The following is a 20,313-nucleotide window of genomic DNA, read 5'->3' as shown; positions in this document are numbered from 1 at the left end:
TATTTTGGGCGTTCTGAAACTCCATATTCTGCCAGTCTTTGTAGTTGTATAATGAATTTAAACCTCCTGTAATTCAGCCTGAAGAGCTATAAATAGATTTTGCTTTGGGCTGCCTTTCATTTTCGGCAAGCCCAGTATCTGTGACTATCTGCTGTCTGCCTATTTGCATTTTTACCTCTGAATATAATCAAGTAGGTACCATGTTCTGACTCCTTTATTGTTTCTGCTGGTGTTCTGCATTCCCACGCAGGGAGAAGTCTTTGCTCTAGCACAAATGATAACAGTGCATCTTGTTCCCTGGTACGCTGCTGACTCCTCAGGAATGCATGGGTCACACAGTCCTACCGCATCCCCTCGTAGGTCACGCACGCCGAGGCTCTGCGAGCTGCTGAGCTCCTTTAGCTCCTGCAGGAGCCCTGGTGTTCGAATTTGACTAGGATGGGGAGCTGGCACTTCAACAGAGAGCCCCGGGGTAAATAATGATCACAAGGAGCACAAGTATGTGGCTTTTCAAACCTCTTCTGGATAATGTGAGAGGCTGATGAATGTAATCTTTTTCTCTTTAATGTTCAACTATCCTTGGCGTAAAAATCTTCTCAGGCCTATGGCATCATGGAGGTGTCTGACTCAGAACAGTGAATAGCATGAAAAATGCAATGTTCACAACTTCTATTTTTATGCATTCATGCAGAGGAGGTACCTTTAGATTCCTCTGGCGGCTGGTGAAATCTAAACATAAAACAGTTCCCGTCTTTGATAAAGTCAAATATCAGACTCCTGAACTGAGATCAGACTCCACAGAGGAACATTTAGATGTAGGCACACACAACTTTGTTTGTTGTAAGTTTTCTCCCAGGAAAAAGGAGATGATCAGTGGTTTCAAACTGAGCGTAGATTTTAATTGCTTAGTTATTTGCCAGGAGGTAGTAGTCACTAATATGTGACTGCACTGTACAAATTATTCCTGTAAAGTAAACTGGTATTTTTACAGGAACGTGAATGAGATGCTCAAACTGCATTTGAATAGAATCGGAGCAGCTGACTCCTCAAATCCCTTGTGAAAAGCATGGGCATAGCCTATTACCACTGTACCAGAGCATGTTGGGAACACTAAGGATTGGGATTTTTTTCAGAACCTGAATAGCGTTAAGTTTGAGCCATTTCCCATTCTGTGACAGCAAAACAGATTAATTGTATCTCAGGCTCCATTTTCAGTATGTTTGTCACCAGATTGGGTGAATAGGATCGTAATCCTTCTATTCAGCTGAACTGCAGCTTACTGCATGACCTTTTCAACAAATGTATTTTAATTAGCTGTATGTTCACCTTCTTCCTACTGCTGAAAGCAGGAAAAATGGATTATTGACAGTATGGAGTATTATATATTTAACCTTTTAGGCGGAGAATTTGGGCTAGAGTGAAACCAATCCGTAAGGACAGCTACCAATATTGTACAGGTCAAACTGTGGCTAATTCACAGCTTAATTGTATACACTCAGGTATATACAGTGCACATCTCTGCAGCCACAAAATGTCTGTGGTAATTAAATAGTCTTTGGAGTTTTCTGTTCTTCCCTGATTCTTCTCTTTCCCCTTTTCTATGGCAGCCTCAAGCTCGGCATCTAAAGGGCACGACAAGGGCCCCTGTTCGGTGGTTTGTGCAATTACAAATGTGAGGCAATACTGAAAACGTTTGCCCATCTGCAAGGACGTCTAATTCCAGCCCATCGGTAACGTACAGCCAGGCCCAGGGCCAGCTTTGGTCAGGGAGGGGGACGGTTAGAGAGACGGTACTTCAGGACACACTCCAAACAGAACTAATTCTTTTTTTTTACAAAAACGGGTGGGAATCCCAGAGGAGAGGCCATATTCTGCTGCGGGAGCATTGGCCAACTGCTTCCTCTTCAATCTGCAGCTTTAAAAGGCTTCAAAGGCTTCTCATTAAAATAAAAAGGATGTTGCTAGATCCCTATGCACCGATGTATTTTGTGTATTTGGCCATGGCTCTCTGCAAACGTTACAGACATCCTCGCTAGAGGATCGTGCGTCTTATCCACCTCTGCCGTCCACCACAGCGTCCCGCTGGCAGGGACCCTGGAATAAGTCACAGGCAGCCAGGGACTCTGTTAACTTTTTTACCCCAGAATTGCGATTTTGACCTTGGGACATCACACCACCTCTCTGAATTCCCCTCCCAGCTTGTATCTGCCTCGTCGGTTCGTAGCCCAGGCTCTTGCAGGAGGTGGGTTAGCTTTACCTGTGCGCCTGCGTGCTGCCCAGCAAAATGTTGCTGCGCACAACATAGCCGGTGTGGTGCAAACGCGTTGTCGGTGCTAATCCAGGACAAACAAGGGAGGAGGCCCGAGTGGTTCGACATCAACCAAAGCGAGAGTTCCTATGAAAAATACAGCATTACGTGACAGCTTGCTTTCTTCAGTCCTCTGGACCCCAGTAGAGGGGACTGCGAATAGCTCCTGGTTTTCAGGAAACATAAGCGACAAGCTATCAACCCCAGCAATTGGTTTCTATCAGCTTATATTGGTTACATTTTCAAAGCTATGTTCAAAAGGAAAAGGGCAGGAAACATAATGCTTCAATGACACTGCCATTTGCTAGATTCCCTTAATAAGCCAGCTGTGAATAGATGAAATTGCTTTGTGAACCTGCTGCATGAAGCACACGTTCCTTGCAGCTTTCTCACGCCGGGGAATAGCCGCTGAGGTCAGAAAACGCCCCGCGGATCGGCAGAGCAATTCTGCCGCCGGTACCCGAAGTTAGGGGAACCCCTTTGGAAGGGTGCGAGGGAGGAGTGGGTGCAACGAGGTCGTTTCGCCCTCGCTCCAGCCAGACACGTGCACCTCTAGCAGCGATGAGGGCAGGAGGCTAACCCAGATAAGGGAGAACAAAATAAGTGCCAGTTTGATATACGAGTACACACCAAGCTTTAAGCCCGGCTCCTGCCCTTTTCTGTGTGTAATAAATGAAATGACCTTCCAGTTAAAGTGTAAGAGATTGGAAAAGACAAAGCAGAGCAGCGAGGCCCTTTTTCCCAGTGTATACTTGCATTAGAATTCTGCTCTCACACTCCTGCAAAGGAAAACTGTAGCTTGAAGAGAAAACAACATAGCATTAAGCCATCCTGGTGTCAAATATTGTAAAAGAAAACAGTTAACGACACTGCATTCTCATTACCAGCTTTGGGTATAATAGCCTCCCTCCCTCAATACCAAACAGGATTTCTTAGTGCTCTTTTGTGCTTAAGTCTCCAACTTGGCAATTCCACCCAGCCCGCTGCTCATAAACTGTAACTCCTTTGTCATTCCTAGGTATTTTCTGTAGTTTGTGCTTTTATTGTGACCCGAAACTATTTTATGACTGAGTTCTATTGTTGTTCTGTGTACAGTGGGTAATGAAACACCTTTATCTGCATCTTTTGGTTCTTTCTTTTATTCTCCCAGCTTAATGACATTACTGTGAGCACCACTGGGACTGTTATGCAGATGTACTGCATACCGGAGAAGTTGCTGCTTCAGGATAAGCCATTACTTTTTGTTGCCCCCACAGGCCTGGGAAAGATAGCTATTACAAACAACTTCCTGCGACAGTTACCTCATGAAAAATATGTTGTATGTCAAATTAACTTCTCAGCGCAGGCCTCAGCTAATCATACCCAGGACATCTTCCTAACGAAACTCGAAAGGTACCCAGAGTTTTAATTAAAATCAAATATGTAATTGTGCTTAGTTTACTCCACAGAGATTATCCACAAAATAATATGAAATGCTCTCCTTCCATTTCTGACAGAATAAATGAAAGCTGATTTGTTTCTCCACGTAATGTTTATTACCAGGGAAACTACACTTTAATTGATGTTGAAATATATTCTGATTTATGGGGTCTATAGAACGGCACACAGTCCGGAAAGCATGTCTACTTAACTTTATCTTCTTAGCTGTTTTTGCTTTAGGAGAATGAATCAGCTGCTTGTCCCTGGGTATTCTTCAGTCTAAAGCATATTAAAGGGAATCACCAGATTGGGTCCCAACTAGTAAAGAGAGCCATCTGTTAGGGAAAGATCTGAGCAGTAGGCTATATATGGTACTCGCCAACACACGGAGGGCAAAAAGATCAACTGGAAGAATGGCAGCATCCAGGGGATTATATCTAGAAAACGGTTAGCTCTCCAGCATCTAAATCATGCATTTTTAATTCATCACATGGCAGACAAACAAGTCAAACATTAATTGGCATGATAAAAGGCAGCTCATACTGTATTCTGCACCTTTCAATATGGAGAGGGTTGCTTGCCAGCCAGCCTAGACAAAACTTCGAACTTTGTATTTGCAAGCAGCAGAAATGAGACCTGTGGGCAACATCCTGCATCAATTAATGCAAAAATAAAGAAAGAAATAAAAGTGAAGAGAAAGTGCTGAGAGTGCTCAGTGTGGGCATGAGTCAGTAAGAACATTATAGATGATAATTTTGGTGTTAAAACTTACTGTAATAATTGCAGTAAGTAATAAAAGCAAACAACTAAGATTTTGACTCAGCTGTAACATAAATAGTCCAACTACATAAAGAATACATTTTTATGCACACTGGAGTTTGATAAATGCTATTATGAAAACTGACAGACAGTAGTGAATGAAGAAATATATCCTACCAGCAGTACAAAGGACTAGAAAATGCCATGAGGGTATTTGCCGAGGGCCTTACAAGTCACAATCATTTTAATCTCTGGATATTCAAGGTCAAACCACTTGTTCAATGTATTTTTGTTTTATATTTATGCTTTTCTTTAAGCTGTGTTTTCAAACTTCTGTCATCAAAGAGAATGTTAAGGTAGTCTAGGCAGAAGATTTGGAGTAACTAGACATCCAAAAATGATCAGTCCCAATCCTGGCAAGGTCACCATAAGCTTTTGCTCTCTGAAGTGGGCAGCTGCACTGGTTTAGCCCACACTAAAATAGGAATTTTCTCTCAAATGAGGAAAATCCTCAGAACGGGACTGTTTTCAATTTATATAAAGCAAGAGCAGAGCAGACTCTAGGAAAGTGCTAGTTCAACACAGAGATGGTCAAAAATTGCCAATTTTTGATTACTCGCATTTTGATTTTCCAGTTCATAAAAATTATTTGAAAAGTCTATCTGTTTGGGTGATGGATTGCAGTGGACTAGCTATGAAATGAGTGAGAACATGCAGCTTCTGAAAAATGTAATAGATGTCTGGAAAAACTGTTAAATATTTTGAAAAAAGTGCCTTTCGTGCTCTTTTTATATCTGCTTCTGAGCCAAAAGCTGTTGAAGAACCTGAAATGTGGTGTTCCAAAGCTGTATGAGAGAAATGTACTTTTTTTTGAATGAGAAACACCAGCTACCCAGCTTAGATAGTTTTATGGACTAGATGAGGTTTCTTCCCTGATTATGCCTGGCCAGGATCACTTGGGGTTATTTATTACAGGCCAGGATCATAGCGGTACAACTTGTAGCATAGTTTCCAGGAGTTACTTTGGGCCCCTCAACTGAAGCAGATAGCGAACATTTCAGAAAGATTTACTCAGAGTGAGTGAATCTTTAATGTATGCATCTTCAAGCAGTTCCTGGGAATGAAATCGAACTGTAGTACAGATGTTGCAGAGCTTCATTTTAAGGTTTCCAGTTGATCACAGAGACTTGTAAAAGCAAAGAACAGTTTAACTATTCTTGTAGGAAAGGTCATTGTTTGTATTTTATTAACTTTTTAATTGCTAAACATCTGCCACTAAATTGGAAGCCCCAGCACAAAGCATTTTGCATTTTATGTACGAATCAACACAATCTAGTGTAGTAAAAGTCAATGACGGAATGACACAGTACCCAACTTGGTCCACGCGGTAGAGGTGGCTGTCATCTCGAGGTGGGTGCTGTGAAGGTTAGATGTGTGGAAACGCAGGTAGCAATTTGGAAAATGCCACCTAGCTATTAAGAGAAGGCTGCGGGTGGTCGTGGCATCATGGAAATCCCCCCCCAAAAACATCTCCAGTGCAGATGTTCATGGGTGAGGATCAAAGGGAGCCTGGGCAGGGTGCAGGGTTCCCCTGGGGGCACGGAATACGGGAGTAAGACGAAGGAAGCCAAACGTATCCAGGTCCATCTGGACAGTCGTGGGCTGAGACGAGGGAGGAGGGGGGTGGTGGCCTCGGAGGAGGGAGTCAGCCCTATACGTGGTTTTTGGGCAGAGCGGAGGCGGCAGGAGGCTGTGACAGAGATGCAGGGTGTACGTTCAGCCTAACAAACGCTGCCAAACTGCCTGATCAAAGAGGCGCTTAAGGTACATACAGCACGAGGCAACTTTCTGGTCTATAAAGAAATCAGCTGAAGGAGAACCCATCCTGGATCTGTCAGAGTGATTCAGTCGGTGATTATTTCAGTAGAGTATTTGATCAAATGACTCAAACTTCCAGGCATTTTGTCAACTGACTGAAAATGAACACCAGGCGTCTGACTACATGCCTGAAGTCACGTACTGAATTAAGCAGTCAAATAAATAAGGGGACTAACAGTTAGTGCCCCGCGTGCTCTCAGAAATGAGATTTCTTTCATCCCCTGATGACAAAGGTTGGACTGCCCTTCTTTCGACTGGTGGGGGAGGAGGGACAACCTGTACTCCTTTGCCTGTGTCTGGTTCGTAACTTGTCCAAACCCTCTGCTGAAGGGCAGTGAGGGGGAGGCGAGGGCGGCAGCGTACCCTCTTCTGTGTCAGTCAAAATACTCTGGCCTGGAACACGAGATGGGGAAAGATGCTCTTCAGGGGCTGGAGAAGAAACTTCGTCTTCTTCTTTGAAGCTCTTCTTGTGCTGACTCTCTCTCGGAGCAGATTGCATTTACCCACCTGCTGGAGCACATGTGGGTTGAGTGATTTTTGTAGTTTGATTACAGCTTCTGTTTTGAAGGGGTTTTTTTTTTTTGCCTGAGCTGCTTCACCATTCCTTGGTGACCACATTTAATTAATTCTTGAAAAAAAGAGGGAGATCTTTGCCAAGTAACTTCTCTCACAAACAGGGTCTTTTCAGGGTGTACACTCAAGCCCCTGAGTGGAAACTCAGCTGCTTGCAGCCATATTTTCCATCAGGGCAGATAGGCAGGTTGCACTGTTAAGCACATCACTTCACGCCTGCTTGGGGAATGTGAAGTGCTGCACTGAAAGGCAAGAAGCGAACTAGCACTTTTCCATGCTTGTCTGCACAGCCCTCTGGTGAACGAAGGGAACTCCAGATCCGAGTTCTCCCCGGAGAGTTAGTGATTAATGCCAACATCTCCTGTGCTTCCTCCAGGAGAGAGATGAAGAGACGGGACCGTCCTTACGAGCATCGCTGGGCCCATTGGGCGCTGCCGGAGCTGATGCTGGCCCAGAGATGCAGCTTTACGAGCGATTAGAATATAGAGAGAAGCTTCGTGGCAGATTTCCCAGCGTGCAGAAATCTAGAAAGGTACTTTGTGAACGGAAAATGGAACACGTCTGTCTTTGGGAAAAGGCTTCGCTTATCTAAACGTATTCCCGTGGATTTGTTTTGCTCGGCTTCAAGCAGAAAACAGCTCTCGGGAGCCCTCCAGACTCCCAGTCCCCCTTTTCCTTTGATGCAGGGAAACTGCCTGAGAATCCACAGCTGTCCAGCTGTTCTGCGTGGAGGAAAAATGGCCCGCTTTGAGTACTGCAGGCAGTTCCCTTCACTGCCAGAGAGAACCCCCTCACAAATGGCAGCTTGTTGGTATTTCTGCAGGGCTCCCTCATCCGGAAGGTTTCAGAACAGATCTTACTCATCTGTGTGAGTTACCGCTTCCGTTTATTCCAGGCAAGAGGCCTAAGTTAAAATGGAAATTAATGTGTTTGTTAACTTTTTCCTCTCATTTATGTTTGTTAGCTTTTCTCTTATGCACAGTGTATATTACAATGAATTAAAAAATAATAATAGCTAATCGCAGCCTGGCAGGGATTTTTAATGGATTTAATTTTTCTCTATCGTGCTTACATGTAATCTCTACCATTCAGTGTTTTATGGGCTTGTTATCGCTCTAGCAGTGCTTGCAGAGCGTGCCTGGAGCGCTTGCAGAATAACTGTGGGAAAGACAAGCTCCCCCAAGACCAACAGGTGCCGGTTCCCGTTCCCAAGCCAAGCAACACGTCCTGGGTCTGGATGGCTGATTTAGCGTGATTCACGCCATAGGGGGTTTTTGTCTTTCAGGCAACCTCTTTGAGGGAAGGGAGCACTTAACGGAATGACTTACATCACAAATTCGGGAGGTGGCCTGGAGACACGCTCAAGCTCAGCCCTCGAACTGCCCTGGTTGTGTCGAAGTTGACAGACTCTCCACGCTTTTCGTCGAAATGAAAGGTGGCTACCTCTCGCTGTGTTGTGACATATTCCATATGAAGTGGTGGCATTATCACACACGAAATAGTGGAACCCGAACGTTGCCCATGTGGGTAGGAGCGAGGCGCGTGTCAGCTGCGCGGGGGATCGGGACCCGCTGGGGTCCAGCACCGTCCCCCCGCAGGTCCTGCTGCTGCCGGGGGGGACATTTAGGTCTCACCACTCAGCTTCTTTTTATAAAGCATGAATCCATTGTAATGCTCCAAAATAGTGAGGATTGTTGGTCCATGCAGCGCAGGAAGCACTGTTGCTATGGTAACCAGTCCTGTATAATTTTTGTGTGTTTCTGTAATAAAACCCTATATATATATATATGTGCATTACTTTTATTAGATTGTTGTACCTTCGAAAAGCATTGCTCAGCTTTTTACCTCAGAATCAACAGTTTAATTTCAGACTGGGTCGGTATCAAAATGATGATCATTATTATTCCAGATGCTTTTTTGGTGGCCTTTGTGAATTTACTGATGGTCCCAGCTCAATAGATAGTGACAGGTGTCTACACTATTAGTGTCTACTACAATTAGCACTAATTGGTACCTCTATTGGCAGCAGAGGTTGGCTAGGGATTTAATGGAGATGAGAGATGAACATGCTCTCTCTCTGTTCTTCCCTTCTTTCCCCAAATATAGAGCAAAACACATCTGAAATAAGTCCTCATGGTCAAAGTAAAGAAGAGAGAAAGTTTCAATATTTATTACTTGGTTTGTTCCTGAGTGGTGGCTTAATGGAAGCATTCAATCTCTGAGACTTCCAATTTGGCACTTTTCAGGTGAAATTTTCATTACTAGCCTAATTTTTTCCAGGTGCACTTCTGCAGCTGCGATGTATTGTGCCATAATTTAGCACCTGCAGTTCTTTCTAACAGCAAGAATTTCCAACCAGGAAAAAAAAGGTTGGGTCCAGCCTTGATTTAAGTAAGTAAAATTTAAAAAGCAACCCCATCATGAAAAGAGCAACAACAAGCTGCTTTTAAAGGAGGTTTAATCAAGCAGAAGCATTAGTGATCCAATACTCTTTGCTGATAAGCATTAATAAAAAGAGGAAGGAATCTCTGTGTATTGCATTTTGAAGGATTTTCTACAAGACTGTTTGTTTGCTTAATTGTTACTTCCCTTTGTAGGAAAATCTCCCCCATTTGTTAATTTGTTTCTTTTCTTCTTATGCCTGACAAACAGCTCTAACCATGTTAAATTGTTCGCTTGTGATAGGGGAAAGGGTTTTTTTATTTATGCCTGTGAAGTTAGTTGAAAGTCTTAGAAACATGAAATTTATAGCAAGTTCAAAACAGGTGAATTACACTCCAAGTAAGTGTTGGCAGCTCTTTATCTTTTCCTTGTTTTCCATATTTAATTCCACCCTTGAAAGATGGAATATGCATCATTTCCCCATCGTCTCTCTCTGGTTCACATTGAGTGAAGTGTTTTGAATTAATTATGTTAAATTATTAATAGCTCAAGATTTGAAAACATTACAGGATTTGAGTAATGTTTTATCAGGCAGTAGTTGTATGATAATTCTGACGTTTTCATACAGCAGAGTACACTTCCAGCTGACTGATAGGTAAAAATTATGACTATATGTTGGAAGCACTGAATTCAGTTCATTGTGAAGCATAATAAGGTAATGAACATTTAAGCTGCATATTAGAAAAAAACCCCTCCTGTTAATGAATAGACTCCGGGAAAAACAATAAAAGCAGCATTTCTCAGGTCATGTAAAATGAACTGTACAGAAATATAGAATACAAACCAGCTCCATATTGGTAAGGACATGAATGACATAAGAGGCCTTTTCTGCATCTAATTCCTGTGATTGTCTGATACAAAATATTATCTGATATATCACCTCTATCTGTCAGTAATTAACTGATGGCTAGCTAACAGCTCATTTGTCAGGGAAAAGGAAAAAAACTGTTAACGCTAGGCCCTCAAGACAAGGCATTGAGCTGCTAGAGTTCTTCTAGCATAAAGGGCCAAATACAAAGTTTATCTTCTGTTAAATCTCCCTGACATTTTAACTAGGGCCATAAAATAAATGGTCATCTAAATCAAGCTGTATTAATTTCAAGTATTATTTTGAACCTGTTTTATGGCACTACAACCATCCGACAGCATTTAAGGGAGAGGCACGACAGCTGACAAAAGACCCGAGAATTAGTTCTATAATTATTTGCACAGGGAAAATGGCTTCTTTCCACAGTCAGCCCACAGTGTAGTTCTTGATACATTTCATCGGCCTCGCGTAATAAACCCTGTGGAGGAATTAAAGAGCCAGGAAATATAGGTTAGACTCACAAGACGGACGCCGGCACTTAGCGCTCGTTTCAGCCCCCCCCGGCGTTTGCAGCCCACCTCCCCTGCTCTGCCTCTGTCTCCTCGGGGGGGAGCCGAGGACGGGGGCTCAGGGCACCCTTCCACCCGGGCAGGGATCGATCCCATCGCTCAGGGGACCTGCCCTACCCAGGGCATCTTCCCGGGGTTGGCACAATTTCCATTTCTTGTACCAAGCAACGAGCTCTTCTTTGGGCTGACGAGAAACGAGAGCAGGGGGCTGCCCAGCTCTCCTTGAAAAGGGGGATTTCGCCTGCTCCGATACTTGCGGTCTCCTGGTGGGTAACGTCCTTGGATGGAGGCGTTGGCGGGTGGGAGCTCTGAACCTTGTTCTTCTTTCGCCCCACGGGTTGGAGAAACCTCAAGTGTCCAGCTGTGGTTTCCTCAAGAAGGCAGAGCGCCTAAAAGGCATGTGCGACATGACCTAAATCTTCCTTGTGGATCTAGACCCATCTGAGTAACAAGCTTTAGTGTAAGAGACAAAATATGTATACATCTGTCCTTAGATATCTAACCATAAAGGGTTGTATTTCCTAAGGTATTTAGACATCTGTTGAGTCATGTAACTGCTAGGGTGATTTTCAAATGTACCTTAGTAGGTTTGACAGCCAGTTCTTATTTCAAAGAGTTATTTAGACAGCCAGAAAGATTTTCAAAGCATTTATCTATTTCTCTGAGTATTGCACATCTACTGAAAACCCAGACCACGGTCTTTTGCAGGGAGAAGCGTGGTGCCGTTCATATGCATCTATAACATCACTGACCATTCTATAACATATTCTATAAGCCTTGGCATCTGATTCAGTGCTCGCAAGGTCTCCTGCAGGACTGGGCTTCGCTAAGATGATTAACGTCTTCTCCAAAAGAAGCAACAGCTTTACTCTTTCTCCAGCCAGTAGGTTTTCAGCTTGTTTCACCACTTTTACTCTCAGTAGCTGGTATTTCAACACTGCCTCCTGTTCTCGCACTGCCCAGCCCTCCTGTCTCTTCGGTATGTTAGACGTTCCCCAGGGACCCAGCACAACAAATCCAGCTTGAGTAGAAGTAGAACCAATGTCTTATTTTTGACGCCTTAGCTTACCTAGGATCCACACTGGAGCACAGTATCCTTTTGCTGACAGCCCAACCAGGTACTTTTTTTTTTGAGGGGGGAAAGAAAGGGGGAAATTCTTGCAAGGCCTGTAATTAAAATTTGTTGTCGTACTACATGCCGAACCGCAGGGTGTCATATCTCAGCTCTCTTCCATTTACGTTGTTATTTCACAGTGTCACAAGTGTTCGTGGTGTAATCAGGATACAGAATGGCAGAACTGAAGCAATCTGCTCTGTAGTTGCCATTAGTTCAAGTTCTCATTGTCTTGTAATTAGCTGGAGTGAATGCGGCTCCCCAGCAGCACACTGCACACCGTGACATGCTTTGGAACGAGGCACAGGGCTGGAAATAAAAGCCTTTCACTCAGGGTGCCAAAGTGCCTACTGTAGGTGCAACACCGAAATTCACTTATTATAATCCCTCTTGCCTAATTAATTCCATTGATACATTCACGTTCATCAGAGTTTTGTTGACAGTCTTTAACAAAGATTTTTTTCTTTTCCTTTTTTTTTTTTCTTTAAACTGGAATAGTTTTATTAGCTTGTTTACTTCAGAACAACGTGCCACCTTTGATTAAACTCCATGTGGATTTATAACTATGTCCTCCCCATGTTTCTGTGACCTTTACGGCACATCTGATAAAAATAAAAGGTCATGGATTCCAAAAGAACTGGTTCTAATAATAATGTCAGGCAGGCTCCCCTGAAAGTGTGTGATTTCCCTTCTTTCTTCTCTTCTTTTCTTCTCTTCCTCTCTCTCTCTTTTTTTCTGCTTTTTCAAAGTAAGATGAAAATTAACATGAATAAAATTAATGGTTTAATTTTGCAGGAGAAAGAAGAGGGTTTACAGTGCTCCACTGGGGAAAAGGGCTTTTGTCTTTGTTGATGACCTAAACATGCCTGCCAAGGAGAAATATGGTGCCCAGCCTCCCATTGAACTGCTGCAGCAATGGATTGACCATGGCTACTGGTTTGACAGGTGCAATAAATATTAATTAGTGTGCTTGGCTACAGAGGAGTAATGATATACACTGTTTCTCTGAAGCGTTAAATTGTAGTGTTAGTCTTTTATAATTCCTCATCTTCTCAGTCACAACAGGAAAACACTCCGAGTTACATGACTCCCTGTATAGGAAAAGGAATAAAGGCTTATATGTTGCAGCGAATTACAGCATGAGAAAGGCAAGCCTATATGGGAGAGAGGCACAACGTGCATTTTTGTGTTTTTGACAAAACATCATCAGTATTTAAGCCAGCACAACACAGTTCCAAATAAATTTTTAGTTCTTGGTTGTTAAGGACTAAAACAAAATAATTTGCCTTTCAGCAAATGACTTTGAGGTTAAAATGCAGTTGAAGATGCTTTTCTAACATGCAGTCAGTGTTTAGGGGAAGAGTGTGTAATAGACTCAGGCACTTTTCTGCATGATTCATGTTAATACTGGTTGTTAGAAACACTTCAGATTCTCCCTTGTTTATGTCTCATATGCCTGAATTTAAAAGAAGTTTCTGTTGTTTAAGAGTAAGCCTAGTTAATCTGCAGCTTTAAAAAAATCTAGATTTGAACAGGAAAAGGAAAATAGCACCTAGCCATGGAGGCTCCATTACAGTGCTTGATTATTAGACAAATGTAACCATACTTTATGATACACTTAATTATATACACCTAAGGTATAAAGCAGCTGCACTTTTACCAAAAGAATGGGCCATTAATTAGGACCTGGTACTTCTTGTATGTTTTATTATTATTATCGTTCACAATTATGCTTAAACCAGTCATTACACACATTACTGTACTTAACACCTTGTTTTCTAGTAATATATGTTTAACATTGTATTATGCCTTTGCATGGCAGTCTCAGCCTATGTTCCCTCTGTGCTTTTCAAAAGGGAGGCATGAAAGATGGCAGGTAGTGTCTGCATTTTAATTGGAACTCCTACCTTTCTCTTTACCCTTAACCAAATAAAATAAAGGCTTCAGCTTTTCTGTAGTACAATACAAAAGAGCAAGGAAATAAAAGAGGAGAAATGTGGGTGTTTTCAAGTCTGATGTTTTCTCAAAACTATATTTCTTAATATTTTCAAAGTGAAATTGCACTAGAAGCCTAAAGCATTAGATAGAATCTTTTTATCATTTTATACTGAACTCCGGAAACAGTGATTGAAATGCATGTAATTTTCCTGCTCCAAAATCCCTCATTTTTTAACAAATACAGCAGAGTTTCTTTCCTTTTAGGAACAATAAGGCTTTTCATTGTCAGAAATGTTCATACTACCCTACCCTCTGTATAAACCACAAGAGGGATGTTGGGAAGAAACAGGTGGGGACAATGAGAAAACAAACTCATGCCATTTTGAGTACAAAGGTTTCGCTCTTTTATATACTCAGAATTACTTCTGCTTGTGGGTGCAGCTTGTCACTTGTCAGCTTGTCTGGATCAACAATATACACAGAAAGAACAATTCAAGGAAGACGGTCTTCGCTGGATAAACAACAAAGCATTAGTTACCTGGAAGGCAAGAAGACTGGCATGTTTTTTCCCCCAATGACAGTCTATAACAAGCAAATATTTGCTGATAATGTCTGACAATATAGCCACAGGAAGAAGCAGCTGAGGTAATTCTAGGTAGTATCCTTTACTGTCAGAGGGATCCATGACTTTCTAAGGTGATTAAACTGTTGGCGGCAAAGCCATTGAAGATGCTAAATAGGAAAGATCTGCTAGTCAGAGACCCAAGACTGCCTCAGAGCCTGCTTTCTGTCACACGCTATCTGCGTGGTTACTGCAGACAACGAAAAAGGTTCCTGATTTCATGCAGGTAAGAAGTCCCAAGGAAATCGTGCTCTTGCGTTTGCAGTGTCTGTCCGCCCCCGCTCCCTGACAACTTGTGAACCAGTTTTGACAGAGCTATTGCAGTCCTGGAGATGAAAAAGCATCCTCAACACACCAGGTGTGACCCCAGTGAGGAAGAGTCAGGAGTGGTGCGGGAGCAGGACCAGTGTGTGCTGGGGTACTGGGGTGGGAGGGCTGGGGGGGACACGCGAGGGAACCTGAAGCTGTAGTGCTGCATGAAGGAGTGGAAGCTCCCTTGGTTTCCCAGTCCATGAAACAAGTTCTCTTTTATAATAAAGAATCAGAAGAGCTTTGCAACTACTTGCCTGGACAATCTGCTTCATGGCATATTTTCATTTCTGTACTGGTCTGAGTCTTTCTATAAATTACAGTCCCCTCCAGATCCCCCTCCAGACCGCTGGAGCCCAACATACCAAGCTCTGCACTCAGACTACCTTGAAGATGCCCAAATACCTGCATCGGAGGAAAAAGCAGACGGCATAAAGTCATTCCTAGCAGAATTATCCCACATGGAGCCTCCTCAAATAATTCCCAGCTGGATGTGAGTAGCTCCATTGCCTTTGTTTTACCCAAACAGAGCAAAGGAGCAGGAGCCAGGAGCTAATATGTGACCTCTGGAATACCTCCACCTGGCAGAAAACCACAGCTGAGGGTCCTTTGGTGAAGATCCCTTCATGGCATGAGTAACACAACACTCTTTAAAGGGGAGGGTGGACTGCCAGAAGGAAGTAACAAACAAGACTCACTTTCTTACAGCTAAAGCTGTTATGACTTTTAATCTCCTTTATGGGAATTTGTTTAAAACCTGTTGCGAACCCACAAGGTATACTTGTGTTTGCTCATCTAGGTTTATTTGTTTGCATCGGTGCATATCGCATTCAAGTCTACTGGGGGTATGTCTTGAATACACTAATGAAATGTTTTGATGAACACATAGATGCCCCGTGCAAACAAGGCGTGGGAGGGGGAGTCACGGTGCGCTAACGAGGGAAGGACGATCTGAGCTTGGTTTTGGATGAGGAAGCCTTGCTGGCTGGAGCTGCGTGTATCGCCAGCAGAAGACAGGTGTACTCCACAGGAGAAGCAGAATAAATCTGATTCTGAGCAGTATCATCATCATTTTGTATCCACAGCACGTTCGTCTGCGTGTTTGTGCATCTGTTGTGTACTTAGGTCTTTGTACTCCAGCAAGCCTTAAGTTATGTAAGTGGTTGCACGTCTACACCTAATAGACCATATGTTACAAAATGGCTCTGAGGTGGCAAAATAAGGATGGGCTCAACATGAAGCAGAAAGCTTAACTGTACTAGGAGTGGAGAAATGGAGGGGACGTGTAGCAATAAAAAGGAACAAATCCTGCCTCAAGATACATACTGTGAGGCGGGTAGCTTTTCCCATGATGACACAACCCTGTTATTTCCTGATGCTAGGAAAAAAAAAAGAAAGAAGAATTACCACTTGTGTGAATCTCTCTTTCACTCTTTTCCTCTCTCCTTTGTCTTCCTCCTCATACATGGGCATTGATTTCTTTATTTACCAATACTGTCCCTGAGGAAAGACTGTATTAAAAGGGTTAATTTTAAATGCAGTACAGCTCAGTCTGATTTCTTTCAGAAGCAGGTCCTACAGCCAGTGCTTGGCCAGACAGTCTTGTGTCCTCAATTTACATTACTGTAAATCTTTGGCTTTTCAGTGGCACAATTCTAGTGATCGATGAAAAACTTAGTGGATGTGTTCCTTAGATGGAACAGTCCTGATTTTGGAAGTTTTTTCATTAAGCAGGACTTGGCCTTTAAACTTGGTTTGAAGGAATGCGTAATTGGGGAATTTCATAAAGAAAGATGAGATCTATTCGCTTGGCCCTTTGTAGATCATACGGGTGGTTGAATTACTGGGCTCTTTGACTGAACCCATCTGAGATAGTCATGTTCAGCTCCAGGTAGAGTAAGAATCCGTGCTCCCTCCCAAGGCAGGCAAATGGGTGGACAGCAGTTCTTGCTGGGGACGAGCAAACAAAAGTATGTCAGCGAGTCAAAGATGACAGAAGGCTTTCCTCACCACTCTTCTTCCATCCAGGTATACCGTAAGACCCAGAAGATATTACACATTTGACAAAGGTCAGGATTCTGGCACATTTTGTGTAGTATTTTCTATTCCTGTAAATATCACATGTTTCCTGGATTAATCAAGAACCAGCTGCTTCATCTGCCCACTACTTGCTTCTAACTACTTTAAGGAGAAAGACACGCATTTATCTGTCTGTCTATCTATCTATCTATTTATCTATCTCTGTGTTTGTATGCATATATATATGTATGAATATACAAAAATATAGTTAGTATAATATCATACAGGTAGCAAGTAGATCTGGGGTTGTTTATGCCATTTTATGTAGATAAGAACACAGTAGGGAAGCAGTCCACCATGTGAGGCTTTCCATCATAACAGTTGTTCAACAAATCAGCATCTTTTCTTTCATTTATCTCATTAGGAGAAGTCTCTGCCTCCTCCCTGCCCATCGCTCAAGAATCCTCTGACTTCGGCTGTCGGAACTCTGAAGACTGCAGAAAGTCTAAGCCAGATATCACTGCAGGCTGTTAATTTTGGTAAGGGATGGAAAAATTCTAACTCACCGGCCATGGCGGATGAGGACAAGAGGTCTGGAGCATTACATTTTGCATTACGGACCTGTGCGACTGTACGCTGAAGAGTCAGGCAAGTGTCACTGCGCTGGTGTCTGGGCTGAGCCTAAGGGCGGACTGCCTGGGCTGGCCCCGCTGATGCTCTCTTGAAGTTGCTTGAAGCTACTGGAAGGGCACTCATGGCAACACAAGGCTTTGCAGGGGCTTTGCCCAAGCTGCAAATCCTGCCTGAAAATCTGTGCAAATGCTTAGTTGTCTGTGCCAATTTGTTGACTGTGCTGCTTGTGCTGTCCCAGTTAAACAGCATTACCCAAGCTAACTCATTTAATATGGGTTCAAGCATGTCTCTGGAGGCTGTAGTCACAGCGGTATCCGTGGAGCAGAGCAATCCTAAGGATGTACACACCTGGGGTTTGGGCTTTCAGTTCTGCTAATGAACAAAAAAAGTCATGAAATGTGGAAAACTTGGGCGGAGATCGGCTGAATTCTCTGCAACTTTTCATCTCCTACATCCTGCCTCTACAGCTATTGCTCCTCTGTCCCTACCCTGCCAATTTTCCCCCTCGTTTCCTTTCCAACCTCTGTTTTTTTAAAAAATGAACCCCCTGAAGTCACACTTTTTCAATTTTAGATATAACATCTCATACTCTTCTATCTCAGGTGGTTCTGAGAAGTCATAGACACGTGAAACCAACAACATTTGGTCCCTGGCAATTGTCCCTACCTTCTCCAGGCTGAAATCAGCCCAAAGTGTTAAATCCCTGATGCAGGCAGAGAAAATGAGTTGAGCTACCTGCAAAAGGACTGTTGCAAATGGTTTGGCTCCTCTGTAGGGCACAGAAGGAGAACAGAAAACATCTTCCCCTTACTCCTCACGTGATAGATGGTATGAAACTTGCTACAGCAATAAAATATTCCAGCAGCATCTGAAGATGCATTACAGGGTGTATCATTTATTATTTCTTCATACAGTCATACTTATCATGAGATTATAAAGTTAAATTTATGTATATCATATTTTGAAAATTACCAGAGCCAACTGCGTGGGCTATTTATGCTTGATCTATTAATGAAAGAACTCACTTGGCAGGCACAAAATAAGAAAAGAAAAACATGTTTCAGTCCTTTCTTGGATTCTAGATCTTGGAGAGTATTTACATGTAGAAAAGTTTCAGAGCCTTAATCTTTTTAATGCCCCATCATCTAATACGTTATTTTAGAAAGGCAGGAGGGAAGAGACCGCACCACTTTTCTGTTGATCGCAATCCCCCCTTAGAAAGTTCATTCAAATTGCGCAAAGGATGGAAAGGGGAGACAAGATTCAGCTCAGAAACCCCTTTCTTTCTCCTGATTTGTACCTCACCATTGCACTTGCGAAGTCTTTGTGTACATCACACAGAACACCTCCGGGAGGGAACTGTATAATGGAAACAGACCCATCTCCACGGAATCCTTAACAGGTGATTTACAGGAGGTTTGAATATACTTGTTTATCCCTGCCTATCACGATAGAGTTTATATAGACCGTATGAGATTTAGCTGCGTGTTTTTCTTCTGCCCCTTTTCTCAGTGGCCTTATCCCACACAAATCCTTCCTTACGTGATGAAGATGACATTCTTCCTATGTGCTGCCCTGGCTGATTCATCAGACAGATACCGGGCAGCTGCTGATGCTTTTTTCCCCTCCAATGCAGATCCCGAAGGGCCCCTTGGTCCTTCACACACTCAGTGCAAAACTTTCCATGGAGCCTAGGCAAGGATCCTCGCTCTCTCTCCCTCTCTTGCTCTCAAATTCTTTCAGACTCCGTAACATGTTATACCCACCACTCCTTGAATGATATTTACTTCCCACTATATCTTACTGTCACTCCACGGTTTGAAAACACAGACTCCTGGAGGTCACCGATGAATGAACGGAGTTTGAAAGTTATGCATAAAATCCAGAACTGTTGTTTCTGAAATGATGGTTTCAGAAGTGTTAAGTCTAACATTTTGGGAGTGTTGCTATTTCCACTCCTTACATCAGAGCTCTTGGAAAACAGCATATGCATTTATCAGAAAATTGAGATATGCAAACAAGACCGTATCTTTGGCCCTATCACAATTATTTTAGTTCTATTACTCACTGAATAAGACCATGAGTGTCAGACATTTCTAACAGCAAAAAAGTTCTTGCCAAGAAATTAAGGGGTTTTTTCAAGAAATAAGGACATCTTAAAAGAAGTTCAAACCAGTCCTGATAAACAACAGAATTCACTAAAATGAATAGCTGGGAAATTTTTAATAAATGTTTACTATTGAAAATCCTGAAACATAACTAATATTATTTGGCTTTGGTTTATATTATGATTTTATTCTATTTAATTTTTTTTAAACAAAATGCTCTATACTCACTTATTCTGTTACTGTTCTAATACTTTCTGGTTTATTTCTCCATCAGAAGTGCTCCCAAACTTGATAGTATAATTATATCTATAGCCTGTACCCATCACGCAACTTGCATTTTGAGTCAGGGCCTTGTTTACTTTCTCCAGTGTGTTTTCATCTTCAGCTTGGGAACATTTCGGAGAAAAAGAAGGGGATTGACTATGGAGAAAGGTTACACTTCGATAATTTTCTGTTGACGTGAAGCATTCTTGGTCAGAGCCAGCTTAAAAAAGTCACTCCACTTATAGCCTCATAACAAGGTGGGGGATTTGAACGAGCCTTCCGAGGGATGAAGGAGCCCGATGGGAAGCCGGGAGGGACAGGTTTATTTTTCAGCCCAAGAAGAGAAGGAGGCAGAGGGAGCCCCAAGGATGGAGGAGAAGATGCCTCCGGAATGCTTTAAAAGAGTCTGACACTTCAGATTGGTAAGGAAACTGAATCGGGGAAAAGCAGGTAGGAGTTTGACTGTTTTGCACCTATTTCTTTATTTCTTGTGCAGCCTTCATGTATCAGAGCAGCGGGGTTAGAAGCCTCTGCAAAGCCTGGTGGACTT

This window comes from Buteo buteo, chromosome 26 (genome assembly GCF_964188355.1).
Source record: "Buteo buteo chromosome 26, bButBut1.hap1.1, whole genome shotgun sequence".
In the NCBI taxonomy this organism is placed as follows: domain Eukaryota; kingdom Metazoa; phylum Chordata; class Aves; order Accipitriformes; family Accipitridae; genus Buteo; species Buteo buteo.
Note: the sequence above shows the minus strand (reverse complement) of the source record.